The sequence below is a fragment of the Coenobita brevimanus genome, chromosome 30, assembly GCF_032717465.1.
Source record: "Coenobita brevimanus isolate Jiangsu-jjx chromosome 30, ASM3271746v2, whole genome shotgun sequence".
Lineage (NCBI taxonomy): Eukaryota > Metazoa > Arthropoda > Malacostraca > Decapoda > Coenobitidae > Coenobita > Coenobita brevimanus.
The window spans coordinates 43,791,575-43,809,569 of NC_136983.1; positions in this window are offsets into that span (position 1 = coordinate 43,791,575).

Genomic DNA, 17,995 nt, shown 5'->3' on the forward strand with positions numbered 1-17,995 from the left:
TGTGTGTGTGTGTGTGTGTGTGTGTGTGTGTGTGTGTGTGTGTATTTGTGCAGTACCTCTTCTTTGTGTGTGTGTGTGTGTGTGTGTGTGTGTGTATTTGTGCAGTACCTCTTCTTTGTGTGTGTGTGTGTGTGTGTGTGTGTGTGTGTGTGTGTGTGAGGCAGTTTGTTGGTTCTGTCGACATTTTCATTACTGGCTGGAGGTGGTGTGGAGACGAAGGGGTGTCTTGTGGGAGTAAAGAACTGGCAAAGAGGGCGGTCACCCCTGCCTCACCCTGCCTCACCCCTGCCTCACTCCTGCCTCACCCTTGCCTTACCCTGCCTCACACCCCCTAACCCCTGTTCACCCTTGCCTTACCCTGCCTCACACCCCCTAACCCCTGTTCACCCTTGCCTTACCCTGCCTCACCCAATCTCACTCCTGCCTCACCCTCCCTCACACCCCTTTCCTCTGCTTCCTACTGCCTCACCCTCCCTCACACCGCTTCCCTCTGCCTTCTCCTGCCTCACCGCTGCCCTGCCCCTCCTTCCTATTCCTTCATCCCTCTCCCATTCCCTCCTTCCCCTCCTCTTTTCCTCCAACTTTCCTACACTTTTCCTTCCCTCCTTCCTTTGTTCCTTGCTTGCTTGCTTCCTTCCTTCCTTTCTATCTTTTTATCCTTTCCTTCCTTGCTTTCTTCCTTCCTTCCTTCATTTTTCCTTCCTTCCTTCTTTCCTTTCTTTCTTTCTTTCTTCCCTCCTTCCTTTCTTTCTTCCCTTTCCTTCCTTCCTTCCTTCCTTCCTTCCTTTCTTTCTTTCTTTCTTCCCTCCTTCCTTTCTTTCTTCCCTTTCCTTCCTTCCTTTCTTTCTTCCCTTTCCTTCCTTCCTTCCTTTCTTCCTTCCTTTCCTTCTTTATCCTGTCGTTAATTCCATCTAATGCCAGGATTCTGATCGGTTAAGGAAGCTCCGTAACACCTGTTCCTTAGCGATTTATTTTTGGACATGGCTGGTTAACATCGTATTGCACGTTCCCTATGCAGAGAGTAAGGCGATTTTAGAATGATTTACGTAACGTGGAGATGGACAGTTAGGTGTGATAAGCAAACTAAATCGCTCAGGAAGTGGTGTTAGGGAGCTACTTTATCCACGAGAGTACCCTTAACCCCTTCATGACGAGGACAACTCTGGGATTGTCTTCTCGCTGTCTTCAGAGGATGTTATACGGGTGAGATTGAGCCACAGGAAAGTGTTAAATTCCTTCTTATGCTTTCCTATACAGTGTTCTCTCTCTCTCTCTCTCTCTCTCTCTCTCTCTCTCTCTCTCTCCCTCTCTCCTTCCTTCACTTCCTGTTTCTTGTTTAATATTTTCAAGACGATTGCATCTCTTTAGGTTTGGTCCGTCTGTCACTCCCTAAAGATTGAAGGACCCCAAAACTGTGTGTGTGTGTGTGTGTGTGTGTGTGTGTGTGTGTGTGTAGTGCTAGATATTAGTTAGTTTAGTGAAGCAACATTACATCACAACACAACACCCTCACATACCACACCACACCCATACCACACCACACAACACAACACACCACACCACACCACAACATACAACACCACACCACACCACACCACACCAGACAATATCACCCTTCAACACCACACCACACCACACCACACCACACCACACCACACCCATACCACACCACACAACACAACACACCACACCACACCACAACATACAACACCACACCACACCACACCACACCAGACAATATCACCCTTCAACACCACACCACACCACACCACACCACACCACACCACACCACACCACACCCATACCACACCACACAACACAACACACCACACCACACCACAACATACAACACCACACCACACCACACCACACCAGACAATATCACCCTTCAACACCACACCACACCACACCACACCACACCACACCACACCACACCACACCCATACCACACCACACAACACAACACACCACACCACACCACAACATACAACACCACACCACACCACACCACACCAGACAATATCACCCTTCAACACCACACCACACCACACCACACCACACCACAACGAGGGTATTCAACAGAGTCCTGAAGCTCCCGCATCTAGTACAATTTTTTTTATCTGGGTTAGGGGAAACTTTATTAAATTTAATGAAGGGGAACGGCATAATAATAATAATAATATTAATAATAATGATAATAATAATAATATTAATAATAATGATAATAATAATAATATTAATAATAATGATAATAATAATAATATTAATAATAATAATAAAAAAAATAATAATAATGAGATCGGATAGTAATGAGAATAAAATATTAAGGAAGTGGTGAACGGAACTAGAGAGAGAGAGAGAGAGAGAGAGACGCTTTCATTCTTTTGTACTTCCTTTTCTTCCCTCTCACTTTTGTCCAGACTACGCGTCTCTCTCTCTCTCTCTCTCTCTCTCTCTCTCTCTCCCTTCCTTCCTTCCTTCTTCCCTTCTTCCTTCACTTCTTCCTCTCATTTTTGTCTTCTCTCTCTCACCCTCATTCTTCTCCCTTCCCTACTCCCCTCCCTTCCTCGCTCCTTCCATCCCTCCCTTTCCTTCTTTCCTCCCTACCTCATCTCCCTCCTTCCTTTTCTCCTTCCTTCACCTCCCTCCTTCCCTATCTCCCTCTCACTTCTCTTCTTTTCCTTCCCTCTTTCTCACTTCTCAACCTTTTCTCCCTCCATTTCATTCCATTCCTCTCATATTTCCTCCCTTCCTCCCTCATTTCCCTCCCTTTCCTATCTTCCGTTTCCCTCCCTCCCTCCCTCCCTTCTCCTACTCTCTCCATCTCACTCCCTTCTTTCCTTTACCTCCCTCCCTTTTCCCTCCCTTCTTTCCTTCCTTCCCACTTCCTTCTCTCCACTCCTTTCCTCCTTCGTCTCCTTCCTTCTTTCCTATATTCCTTCCTACTACTTCCTTCTCTCCCTTTACTCTGCTTCCCCCCTCAGTTTCATATTCTCCCTCCTTCCCCCCCTCCTTCTTCTCTCTTCTCCCTCCTTCACTTCCCTCCGTCTGTCTTTCGTTCCCTTCCTCCCTCCCTCCCTCCCCAGCCACGCACACATCTCCCCATAATCCTTTCCCTCCTTCCTTCCCTCCCTTCCTACACACACACACACACACACACACACACACACACACACACACACACACACGCACGCACACAATCCCTTCCCTTCATCCCACAATTCCCCATCCTTCCCTTCCCTCTTATGTTCCCTCCCTCCATCTCTTCGCACCCTCCCTTCACACACACACACACACACACACACACACACACACACACACACACACACACACACACACACACACACACACACACACACACACACACACACACACACATCTCCTCCCCACAATCCACACCAATTAAAAGGGCTCACACTGATGACAAAAATTTAATTAAGCGAAATGTGAGAAGGCTGAATTTTAATTAGGGCCGCGAGTTGGGTTATCCTCGCGCAGATGAAAAGATCCTAAGTTTAAATTGCTGGTGCCCGACGCGATGGAGAGAAACTTTCCTCCACACGGGGCCGCGGCAAAAATGGGTTTTCTCCGCGGGTGGTGATCGCGCTGAAAGGGAAACCGCTAATGAGAAGTTTTCATCTTGTATGGAAATGTAAGAGGCGCCTTTGTTGGGGCTTGTCGGGCGCGGCGAATGCGTGCGACTCCATCTTCGCCTTGCTACGGCTTGATCGCTTACGTATCCCTGCCTCCTGCACCCCCCCAGCACCCCCCAGCACCCCCCAGCACCCCCCTTTTTTGTTATATTCTTCCTGCCTCCAGCGGGACAGGGGGAAATGAATGTCAACAAATTCCTTCACTATAGTTGCGCACGAGGAGGTGCTCACCCTGCTAGAAGCGTGACCACGAAGGAGCACATAGGTGGCCAAAGCACCATCTCAGAGGACATCAACCTTGAATTTCTCTCTTCCACACACAAACACAGGCATACACACACACTATTAAGTCTAAATGAAATGTAAATGTGGTTTCAGAGCTCGACACACCCTGCCATCTACATTTCAATTAACAAAATCACTGGAGACGCAAAAGTGGCCTAAACACCCACTCAGAGGAAGTCAGTCCCAATCAAACTCGGCATGTCAGCTCTTACACCCTTAGTCACTGCGTGTGCGAAGTTTCGATAAAAATGTTTGTCCGGATTAGGAGTTCCGGTGCCAATACACATACAAAATCATCACCAGTACAGGAGTTGGCAGTGTTGCATATCCTTCAGGCTTCACCATAACAGTAATGAAAGGAAGTATATTATATGGTGCCTTCTTTCTTCGTCTTTTCTATGGTTTGAGGGGATGGTGGAGATTTCTGGTGCCTAACGTGTTCTTTCTCAATGAATACAGGTTCGATTCCAGCTGGGGGTGCTGTAGTATGTCCGTGCATGTGCTCTTACACCTTCGCATCTTATCGAGCTTCCTCTTATGACGCGAAAAGACAAAAATCGCCCGCCAAACAGAACGCACCTCCACATACCTCCCTCACGCGTCAGTCAAAAACCTCTCGCACTTGTACGAATGCGTGTGGCCTTGGGTGGGGGTGTGTCACTGCTCCAGAGATTGAAATTGATGTGTCTCGGTCCCGCAAGTAAGATATATTGCAAGACCCATAAACTACAGGATGTACGTACCCAGCAGAGCAGTCCGGGTGTACGAGACGTGTGCAAACCGACCGCCACAGCTCACCTCTTCATTTAGGAGACGGGTGATCATCTTTTCATAATCATTACTCCATTTTTTTTTAATTTCTTAGCCTATTCAGAACAATGACGCCTTTGTTAAACCAGGCGATTATTTTTTTAAAGTTCTCTCTCTCTCTCTCTCTCTCTCTCTCTCTCTCTCTCTCTCTCTCTCTCTCTCTCTCTCTCTTTTCCCCAGAAACGTTGAAGAAGAGGAGGGAAGAGGAGAGAGAGCTAGAAAAAAGGAAGAGGAAAAAGAAGGGAGAAGGAAGGGAGGAAAGGCAAGAGGAAAGAAGACGAGAAAGGGAGGAGAGAATAAGGGATAGGAGGAGAGAGGAGGAAAGGGCAGGAAGAAGGGGAAAGAAAAAGAAAAAAGGAAAGAAAAAGAGGAAGAAAAAAGAGAAGAAAACAGATAGAAAGAGAGAAAAAAGAAGAGAAAAAAAATGGCAATGAGAGAGAGAGAGAGAGAGAGAGAGAGAGAGAGAGAGAGAGAGAGAGAGAGAGAGAGAATCAGGTGTAGGTGACGTCTTCATTGTATGGTTGTGGAGAGAGATAAACAGTATCGGTGTATGGGTCTCTCTCTCTCTCTCTCTCTCTCTCTCTCTCTCTCTCTTCCTGTTGTTCCTTCTGTCTGTCTGTCTGTCTGTCTGTCTGTCTCTACTTTTCTTCCTCCTCTTTTCCTTCTCCATTCCCTCTGTATATAGACACATTGCAGATAGATAGACAGATAGATAGATAGATAGATAGAGAGAGAGAGAGAGAGAGAGAGAGAGAGAGAGAGAGAGAGAGAGAGAGAGAGAGAGAGAGAGAGAGAGAGAGCGATAGATAGTTACAAAACCAAACCAATAATCTATGTATCCATTTAATCCCGTATTTCACCTATCTCTATACCCCATTGATGCACAGAAAAGGCGGCTTTGCAACTAGGAACGGTTCGCCAGAGGTCATGGAAGGTCATACGGGGTCACCAGTCTTACGTCACACCGAGGTCAAGGTCAAACTATGTACGTATTAGTGATACAGCCTCATTTTGATAATTATTCATCTCTAGAGGCCTATGTATGCATGTGTGTATGTACCTATGTATGTATGTATGTATTTATGTATGTATATACTCTGTATGTATGTCTGTATGTATGTATGTTTGTATTTGTTAGTGTTATGTATGTATGTATTTATGTGTGTACTCTGTGTATGTATGTCTGTATGTATGTATGTTTGTATATGTGTGTATTATTTATGTATGTATTTATTTATGTATGATTGTATTCTGTGTATGTATGTATGTATGTATTGTAGCGGCTCCCATCTGTATAAAAGTCCCTCTGTTTCCTCCCTATCCCCAGAAAGGGTGATGGTGGACGGCACGGGGAGGTAATTTTAACTTGCAGTACACAGGGTTTAGGTTAGATGGGGTTGGGGCTATATAACTGCTACTACTACTACTACTGCTACTATTACTACTACTACTACTACTACTACTACTACTACTATCCTGCAATTTAATTCTGGCGGAAAGCATATAGTACAGTGAAAGTGCAAAATATCGTTCAGGGACAGGTGCCATTTTGATAGTACTGATTTAATACAAAGGATATTTATTTATAGCCATCATGCACAGTACAAAGACTCCCAAAATTGTCTATCATAATCTGTATTCTGTCAAGCGGTAAGGAGGTTCATGACAAATTAATATCCCTTCACAACTTGGTGCAGTTCCATCTGTCTGATCTCTCCAATTATCATCATCCCAACTTCCCAAAGAAAGCAATATGAGGCAGACACAAAGAGGTACCTTCCCGCCTTGGCAGAGCGGCGCCTGTGATTGGCCCCCGCGCTGCCTACGTCACTCCCGGCCAGCCAATGGGGAGGTGGCTTCAAGCTCCACCCGGCAGCACCCCGGAAAGAAGGCGGGAAAACCACTGAAATGAGAAAGAAGAAGACGCCATGATGAAAGTGGGTGGAAGAATGGGAGTGAAAAATTGGAAAGGTGAATATAATCGTCTAACTGTAGCAGAATTAAAATACAAAATGGCACTACCGCAAGAGCCACTGTTTCGAATCCCTTTCAACACGAGAGGGATCATCATCATCACCACCACCACCACCATCATCATCATCATCAACTCGACCATTTTCCTACCTCCATCATATTACTTTGGGATTTTTCTAAGATCGACACAAACTTCTAGGTAAAAAAAGAATTAAGGAATAAAACGTAAACAAGTTGTCACATTACCAAAAAAGCTAATGCAAAAACGATGGAAAAAAAGGAAAGCGAAGAAATATGAAAACAATGGGGACAAAAACACGATCCCAAAAAAGCAAAGGAAGAAGAGAGAGAAAGAAATAAAAAGAGTAACGAGGAAGAAAGGAGAGAAAGAGAGATGACAAGTAAGATGGAAAGAAGGAAAGGGGAGAGACAGAAAAGGAGAGGACAAGAATATGGTATAAGTAAGAGTAGAGAGAGAGAGAGAGAGAGAGAGAGAGAGGGGGGGGGTCGTCATCACAGAATCATATCATAAGCGACGACAATTTTTTTTAAAGTCTTGGAACAGGTGTGAATTATGTCCCTCCTTCCCTCACCCCCCGCTGCGACCCCCCCTCCTTCCCCCTCCCCTGCCCCCTCCCCCTCCCCTGCCCCCCTCCCCCACTCTTGATGACCTCCCTCCTCTCCCTCCTTCCCTCCCTCCCTTCTCTGCTTTTCTCTCCCCTCTCTGATTTCTGTCTCTCTGTCACTGTGTCTTTCTGTCCGTCTGTCTGTCTCCTTACATTCTCTTCTGACTTTCCTTCTGTCGTTTAGGTCCCTCCATTCCCTCCCTCCCTCCCTCCCTCTCTCTCTCTCTCTCTCTCTCTCTCTCTCTCTCTCTCTCCCCTCCTTATACTCCCCCCTCCCCCTCCTCTCTCTCTCTCCTCCCCAAATGATACCTCCCCCTCCCCTCACCTTGCACCTCGCCCTTCTGCCACGTCCCTTCCATCTTCCTTCCTCTCCCTCCTAATGACTCCCCCTTTTCTCTTCCTTCACCTCTCTCTACTCTTCTCTCCCCCTCCCCTCCCTACCTCCCTCCCTCCCTCCCTCTCTCTCTCTCTCTCTCTCTCTCTCTCTCTCTCCTCACGACCTCCTTCATGCAGAGAACCAACGAGAATTTTGGAAGGCATAAAAAAGGAACTGGAGTAACGTTCATTATAGCCTCACCTCAAAAAAAAAAAAAAAAAAAAAAAAAAAAACGGACAAAAATCATAGCAAATTAAGCATGAGAATTTTAAAGTCTGTCTGGAGGTGGAAAAAAAAAAAATGAAGTAACAAAAAGCTCATTATTTCTCACCGACAAAAAACAAAAAATTATCTATATCTATATCTATCCATCTATACTTCTCTCCCTCTCTCTCTCTCACTCTCTATGTACAAGTGCCCGTGGGCCCTTCGGGCCCCTCGCACTTGCTCCTGCGGAGGGCTCTGGCGTTTATGTGCTGTTCTAGCGTAACGTTGTCACTTGGATTTTTTGCAGCAAACCAACTGATCGTGTTATTTGCAGCTTCGGCAATGGAACCCAAGTTGTCCGAACGCAAGTCCGAAGTACTTTAGTTGTACCTGTGGGCAAAACATTCTACGGAGATCCTATGCCGGGCTTCGGAAGCAGCGTTTTTTGGTCAAAATGTGATCGTTCATTAAATATAGTAAAAGTTTTTCAATCGTGATGGGACCAAGTTTTTTCACATCAGCGGATTTTTTGCGATTTCTGTGCCAATTTTGGTGCGATTTGAATGTGTAGTTTCGGCTGCCCAAAATACACACACACACACACACACACACACACACACACACACACACACACACACACACACACACACACGGCTAGTGCTATAGTATATTAGAAGTGCAACTTCGGCGAAACTTTTTAGAATTACACTTCTTCAATAACTCCTTTACGACTGGAGATCCTAAGCTGCACATAATTGCCTCATGGTAGACTGAGTACAAAAAAATATATATCATCAGACTGAAGGGGATATACAGCAAGTGTGAGTCACCTCTGTTCAGAAGCACAACATACCACGTCTCTTTTCTTCTTCACGTTCTGGAAGCTCCTCTGATCTGTTGTTTTAGGCGTGGACAAGTGGCGGGGTTGTAGCTCCATTGGAAGGGGTACCTAGAACGGGTTGTGATTGTTGTTGTTTTTTGTTGGTGTTATTGTTGTGGAGGGGGAGACAGGGAGGGGAAGGCCAAGGATGAGATAGAGGGATGGAGTGGAGGGGTATATGAGAGAGGGAGGTGTGAATTGGGAGCAGGGCAGTGAAATGGCGGGGGACATGGTGACGTGGAGGCGATTTGTTTGTGGCCACGCCGTATCAGGGATTAAGGCATCTGGCAATAGATAGATAGATAGATAGTTATTGTTGTTGTTGTTAATGTTGTTGTTATTGCTGTTGTTGCTGGCTCATCTGGATCGTGAATCTGGTGGACTACCGGCTGAAGTCGCCATACTACTTCACTCACCATCCTCCTTTCGGGAAACAGGGAATGGGGCTTAGGGACTTTTGCATAGCCGGCCATCAGAGCCACCCGGGTATCTGTGCCACAACGTGAAGGCGTCCCTCTCCAGCTCCCTGTGTTCCCGGACGATACTGTTATCAGTTTTCTTCAAGCCCTGTTATTCATTCTTGGGTTCTGTATGTTCAGAGAATTTTCTATCTATTCTTTCACAGTAATGTCCCAGAATTATTTAACTCTTTGGATCCGGTTAATTTTTGCTGCTTCCACACCCAAAAGTCTATATGAATAAAATTGTCATGAGATGGGAAGGTTGTGACGAAAACGGAGACGCCCTAGTGTTGAGAAGGTTAGTCCTGAATCCAATGGCGTCTTTGTTTATACTTTCCATATTCAGGGGATTATATCTCGTTTAGGGGATATTCTCGAAGTGATGGGTAACCTAACATTAAAAAAAAGCCTCCCTCACCAGTGAGTTTAATACAGTCTTTGAATAATGTTGTTTGGTAGCTTCATTAAGAAGAAAAAGACCACCGCAATGGATTAACAGTAAATGAATGGATCTTGAATTTGGCTCTCTGTTTTACTATTTTTGTTTTTTCTTGGAGGGAACAGTTTGCTGGCTCCTGGTCCTTGGTTCCTTCTTCCTTGTAAATTAAAAAAGAAAAACAAAAATTGCACAGAAAACACTCTAGCTTCGTCTTCTCAAACTAATATTTATTTACTGCTTGAGGGAGAGATGAACGCCGCCCACTGACATGCCACTCACCAATCACAGCCTGTATATCCTTCGTTGGTATACTTCGCACAATTTGGTTGAAGGTACTGATACTCTTACCTCTCATTCATTCATTTTGCTGAGTAACTGCATTATTGGTGTTCATTCTCACAGCATTTGAACGGAAAAAGGGTCGCAGGTGTGTGCTTAGTGTCGGAGTGAAACAATATCATGCACATTATTTTCTTGTGGATCTTGATGCGCGCCCCCTAGCTCATTTGTTATCGACATAGCTGCGTGAGAAACGAGTATAGGATGTTAGCAAGTTAGCATATTATCTGTAACAACACTTGGCTCACAGAATCAGTATATTTCCAAAATACTTATCAAATCTTGCCACGTCTCATTTCAAGTGGTACAGTAATGATGTACGTAATATTTTTTTCGATACGGCTTTAAGCAAACACTTCCTATCCCTCTTCAGCTTACGTGTTATTGAGAGATAATGATGTTGCACGGTAAACACATTGAATGGAAGCACCTGTGTCGGTATTTGCAACAACAACTGTGTATAATGCAATGTTGAAAAAGACAAGAGCAGGGGCAAGGCCAAAATATATCGATGGGGGACGCTGAATTTTGGTTGTTAATATTTTAGAAAGACAGCTGATTGGAAAGTATTAGAATTGGAACTAGATTTATAAAATATGCATCTAGAGTTGAACAGTAAAGGAAGCAACGAGGGAAAGAATAATTAATACGGATTGTTTGAGATTATTGTTGACACACACACACACACACACACACACACACACACACACACACACACACACACACACACACACACACACACACACACACACATACACACACACACTCTTCCCAGACGACAATATTTATTTTCGAAGTGACCAGTGTGTTGAATGGATTAAGGTGTGTGTGTGTGTGTGTGTGTGTGTGTGTGTGTGTGTGTGTGTGTGAGAGAGAGAGAGAGAGAGAGAGAGAGATGAAGCCACCAAGGAAAGACTGGGAGCGAGGAAGCAGAGAGGGAGAGAGGAAAAAAAGGTGACAACAGTTATTAAGTGAGAGAGAGAGAGAGAGAGAGAGAGAGAGAGAGAGAGGTCACAGATGTAACGAAGTGACAGAGAGAGAGAGAGAGAGAGAGAGAGAGAGAGGAAGAAAGAGGGAGGGAGGGGGTAAGAGAAAGGCAAAGAGAGAGAGGAAAAAAAAGAAAGGAGAAGACGGCAGGGAGGAGGGCAAGGAGAGAGAGAGAGAGAGAGAGAGAGAGAGAGAGAGAGAGAGAGAGACAGAGAGAGAGAGAGAGAGAGAGAGAGAGAGAGAGAGAGAGAGAGAGAGAGAGAGAGAGAGAGAGGGGGGGTCGAAAGGAAGAGAGACTGGGAGAGGGAGGGGGGAGAGAGAGAAAAAGAGAGGGAGGGGGAGAGAGAGAGAAAAAGAGAGACACCAGAAATAATGACTCAGTGAGGAAGGGAGGCGGTGAGGGAGGGGAGATGAGGAGGTCAGGGAGAGAGAGAGGGGGAGGACGGGAAAAGGGAGAGGGGAGGGTAGAATGAGATGGAAGGGAGGGGGATGTGGCACAAGGGAAGGGAGACAGGAGGGGCAAGGATGGTGGAGAAGAGAGGGAGGGGGAGGGGAGAGAGAGGGGGAGAGGGGAGTGGGGAGGATAATGCAGTGAGTGGGGGGATTAACGTGGTGCGGGCCGGAACACTGCACTGGAGCCCTTAAGACCTTGTAATCCCCAAGGCCTGCAGATCGCCACCCATCATCACCACACCACCACACCACCACATTACCACACCTCACCACACCACCACATTACCACACCTCACCACACCACCACATTACCACACCTCACCACACCACCACATTACCACACCTCACCACACCACCACCACATTACCACACCACACCAACACATTGCAACACCGCATTTTCTCATTTTCTCACCACTAACACACACACACATACACACCCTCCCACTACCTCATACCCTGGCACCACCACTACCACCACACACTCTGTCACTACGACCACCACCGCACACCCTGTCACCACCACCACCACCACCACACACCCTGCCACCACTACAACACACCACACACCCTGCCACCACCACCACTACACATCCTGCCACCACCACCACACACCCTGCCACTGCCACCACCACCACACACCCTGCCACCACCATCACCATCACACACCCTACCACCACCACTACACACCTTGCCACCACTACCACACACCCTGCCACCACCACCACCACATACCCTACCACCACCACCACCAACACACACCCTGCCACCACTACCACCACACACCCTGCCATCACCACCCCTTGCCATACCACAGTCTATTTCCCTTAACTCACTGGTAGAACGTAACAATACTACGGCTCTACATCCTTTTCATATCGTTTTTTTATTTACAGCTTACTCTAGTGTTGATATCTTGTTGCAATATAATCTTCGGGATGATAGACAGCAATATTAAGCCAAGTAAAGGTGGACGGAGTGTAGAGAGCGTGGTAAGCTGACAGGAACACGGCACTTGCTTCTTTTGGGTCCTCCTGACACACTTACTGCTCATTTGTACTGCGTTATGGTCCGCCTTCGTCTTCTCTTTCACACACACACACACACACACACACACACACACACACACACACACACACACACACACACACACACACACCATTACGGAACACATAAATGAACAATTCTGAGGTGTTTTATACTGAGTGCTAGATGGGATGACCCAGGACGACACACACACTTCAGGTGACATCAAACTGATAAGAGTAAAAAAAATCATACAGTACATCAACTTTGGTCTAATTTTTAACCGTATGGAGCTATAGCGAGTGGAGGCCTAATGGGTGAATGAAGGAGATCATTTTCGCTCAGATGGTTCAAAGTAACTAACTCCACGTCGGCTGGGAACTGGGGCTGTGTTGATAGATTATTTTCAAAAGCAAGATCAGGCCTAAAATCACCTGCTGAAGCCAGTACAGGTCGTGGGGCATCTTATATACTGAGATAACTATATGATTTAATTCAAACTCTGGGATTGTCTTGTATGTGAAGGAAATTGGCGGTGATCAGAATGAAATGATGAGAGGGATGGGTTACACAGCTCACCGATGCTGGAGAGGGGGACGCCTTCACGTGGTGGCGTAGATGTGACTTTGTGACTTCGCTGCCTGGTTATACAAACGTCCTCATCTCCCTCCCTATGCCCCGAAGAGAGGATGATTGGTGGACTGCAAGGGAAGGCCAGTTTCAGCCAGCAGTCTACCGGGTTCACGTACCAGATAAGCCACAACAATTACAACAAAAACACAATTCTTAACGACGAGGTTCTCTTGGAAATAAAACCTGCTTACCCTTTCAGTACAATCATGTATATTTTAAAATTCTTCTTACTTCCTCCAATCATTTTTATTTCAGCTTGCGAGAGGAGGGATGACAGACACAGGGTCGTATTTTAAAAGGCATGGGAGACCGTAGCACCCCTTCCTTAGCGAACTATTTTGCATATTAAACCCTAATGACTCAGTGAAGGGCGCTGCTACAAACACGTGTGGTCGCTAGGTCCGGTTCAAATATGCTAACACCTTTACGCTAAACAGTACCATCACCCATCGCGGCGTATACTTCTCTACATTTTTAAAGGCATATTCGGCAGCATAATTCTAGCCTATCCGTCACATACATGCTGCAGTGTTTTCGGTAATGCTGGGGTGCGTGTGTGTCCGCCATATTAAGATCACTAAACTCATCAGACAGTAGCAAGAACGAAGAAAAAAAAAAAAGACATGGAAAGAGGTGGTGAATCCATTGCCTACAAGCTCATATTCTCTCTCTCTCTCTCTCTCTCAGGCATCATTCCACCCCCTCCCCCCTTCCCCGGAGCAGTGGTGGCGGTGTATTAGTCGGTGTTGTCGCAGGGATCAGGCAAGGGATGGGGTGAGGCAGGGTGAGCCAGGGTGAGGCAGGATGAGGCAGAGAGAGAGAGAGAGAGAGAGAGAGAGAGAGAGAGAGAGAGAGGACACAATGCCACACAAACCATCATGAACGCAACAGGTTAAGCACAGAAGGGAAGGCAGTTTATAGAGAGGGGATTAATTTTATGTCATTGTGTGTGTGTGTGTGTGTGTGTGTGTGTGTGTGTGTGTGTGTGTGTGAAGTTTTCGGGTTGACTGAGGTCAGTTTTTACTCTCCCTCATCCCCTCCATTTTTTTTTTTGTTATTAGGGACCTGGACGTGACGTAGACTGTTGCAGATCGTGTTCTAGGGGTAAAATAGACCTTAGAAAAAGCATAGACTCTCCCCTAATGATTCTCGCACGGTCGACAGGCATAAATAAAAACATCGCAATATTTTTTCTTCAATGCAAGGAAGAAGGAACCAAAAGCCAGGAGCCGCATATTGTTCCCTCCAAGAAAAGACAAAAACAAGATAACAGAGAGCCAAATTCAAGATCCGTTCCTTTCGAGATGCCTGGACACACTGCGTTTGAAAGACTGGAGGTCATAGGCAGTAGGGAATACAGACAGAGGGAGACAGTTCCATAGCTGACAGAGAAAGTGCCCAGAATGTTTTATTTTTTTCTAGTTTTCTGTCACCAAGCGATTTAATTTAACTTACGAGTGGTATACGGAATTTAGAGGCTTCAAAACGCTTTCCAGCAACCCTTTTTTGGGCGGGAAAAGAGTTAGCGCATTCCGATCCTGCCAGTACTAGGCGACTTCATTCTACCTAGTGTTTATTTATTTATTTGTTTGTTTTTCAGAGATCATACTGAATATCATAGAAAAATTCCCTTCAGTTCAGGAAATCTTGTCAAACTGAATGAAATGGCTGTAGTGATATAAATGCGGAAAATTATCGTAGTACATAAATTGATGGAGAAATTACACGGCATTGCTATTCTTTTCGCAATCGGAGTTTCCCTAAGTTTAATGTAAATTATTCCGTGAGTAGCAAGGAAAGAGGATAAGCGTCATCGTACTGAAGGGGAACAAAGCAACACAGCCCAGCACAACACTAAGCAACACAGCCAGCACAGCACACAGCAACACAGCACAGCACAGCACAAAGCAACACAGCCAGCACAGCACAAAGCAACACAGCCAGCACAGCACAAAGCAACACAGCAACACAGCACAGAGCAACACAATCCAGCATATCACAAAGGAACACAGCCAGCACAGCACAAAGCAACACAGCACAGCACAGCACAGAGGAACACAGCCCAGCACAACACAGCACAAAGCAACACAGCACAAAGCAACACAGCACAGCACAGCACAGAGGAACACAGCCCAGCACAACACAGCACAACACAAAGCAACACAGCCAGCACAGCACAAAGGAACACAGCCCAGCACAGCACAAAGGAACACAGCACAGCACAACACAAAGGAACACAGCACAGCACAACACAAAGGAACACAGCACAGCACAAAGGAACACAGCCCAGCATAGCACAAAGGAACACAGCACAGCATAACACAAAGGAACACAGCACAGCACAACACAAAGGAACACAGCACAGCACAGCACAAAGGAACACAGCACAGCACAACACAAAGGAACACAGCACAGCACAGCACAAAGGAACACAGCACAGCACAAAGGAACACAGCACAGCACAACACAAAGGAACACAGCCCAGCACAGCACAAAGGAACACAGCACAGCACAGCACAAAGGAACACAGCACAGCACAGCACAAAGGAACACAGCACAGCACAACACAAAGGAACACAGCTTAGCACAGCACAAAGGAACACAGCACAGCACAAAGGAACACAGCACAGCACAGCACAAAGGAACACAGCACAGCACAGCACAAAGGAACACAGCACAGCACAACACAAAGGAACACAGCCTAGCACAGCACAAAGGAACACAGCACAGCACAAAGGAACACAGCCAGCACAGCACAAAGGAACACAGCACAGCACAGCACACAGCAACACAGCACAGCACAGCACACAGCCCCCGCTATCGCTGAGTTGGTAATTCTGCCCATTATTCACGGCAAATTTGTGTGTGTGTGTAGGACGCCATCAAAACAATGCAACACAGCACAACACAGCACAACACAGCACAGCACAGCACAACACAGCACAGCACAGCACAACACAGCACAGCACAGCACAACACAGCACAGCACAACACAGCACAGCACAGCACAGCACAGCACAGCACAACACAGCACAACACAACACAGCACAACACAGCACAGCACAGCACAGCACAGCACAAAGAAGCATAACAGACCACAATATATCACATCAGTCATCATCATCAGTATCATCATTTTCCTCCTCCTCCTCCTCCTCCTCATCATCATCATCATCATCATCATCATCATCATTATCAGTATCCTCCTCCTTTTCCTCCTCCTCCTCCTCTTCCTCCTCCTCCTCCTCCTTCTCATCATCATCATCATTATCATCATCATCATCATCATCATCATCATCATCATCATCATCCAGACAGAAGACAGAAAAAAAAAAACTAATGGGCCACACACTCATTCACTCACCATCCAAGCCCCTGGAATCTTGACTACATTTGATAGGTTTAAAAAACGTTCTGCATATCCCATCCACATCACTAAACATCACAGCACGACACAGGAACGCAGCACAGCAAAACACAGCAAACATTAACCCAACACAGCCCAACCTAACACACTATAGCTCAACACAGCATCTCAGGTCAAACATAAAAACACACACATCACAATACAACACAGCGTGGCCAATAATCATAGCACAGCACACCACAACACACCACAACACAGCGCAACACAGCACAACACAGCACAACACAGCACAACACAACACAACACAACACACCACAACACACCACAACCCAGCGCAACACAGCGCAACATAGCACAACACACCACAGCACAACACACCACAGCACAACACACCACAGCACACCACAACACACCACAACACACCACAGCACACCACAACACACTACAACACAGCACAACACACCACAACACAGCGCAACACAGCACACCACAACACAGCACAACACACCACAGCACACCACAACACACCACAACACACCACAACGCCTCGTCATCATCCAGCTACTAATTCTGTACATTATTCACGGCGGGTTTGTGTATGCGATGCCATCAAAACAGGGCAACACAGCACAGCACAGCACAGCACAGCACAGCACGGCACAGGACAGCACAGCACAGCACAGCACAGCACGGCACAGGGCAGCACAGAAGCACATCATATCACTCTACACACACACACACACACACACACACACACACACACACACCAAAGGCACAGCTCAACACAGCATACGGTACCACAGCACACCACAACACCACACAACTCAGCACAACGTAACACAGTATAGCACAGCACAACACGACAAGACACAGTACAACAGAACACAGCACATCACCACACCACAGCACACCAAAACACAGCACATCACAGCAGAACACTACATGACACAGCACAACAGAACACAGCACAACAGAACAGAACACAACACAACACATCGCATCACCACACCAAAACACATTACAACACATCACAACACAGCACAGCACAATCTACCACAGCACAACAGAACAGAACACAACACAGCACATCACCACACCAAAACACATTACAACACACCACATCACAGCACACCGCAATCTACCGCAGGAAAACGTGCCCATACACAGCCAAACAGAGCGCCACACACAGCCCCGTCACACAGCACAGCGTAACACAGCAGTACACAGCACAAAGCCCCTGTTATGGCTGGGCTCGTAATTCTGCACATTATTCAGGCAAGTTTGTGTGTGGGCCGCTCTCAAAACAAGACCGGGATCAGAGCCGCCCTACGCCTCTGCAAGATGGCAACAATTAGGATGAAAAATAAACACTGAAGTTGGTGGTGCTGCTGTAATGATGTGTGTGAGGGATCAGTGGGCGTGTGGTGGTGGTGTGGTGGTGTGTGGTTGTGGTGTGGTTGGTTGAGCCTGTGATGGGTGT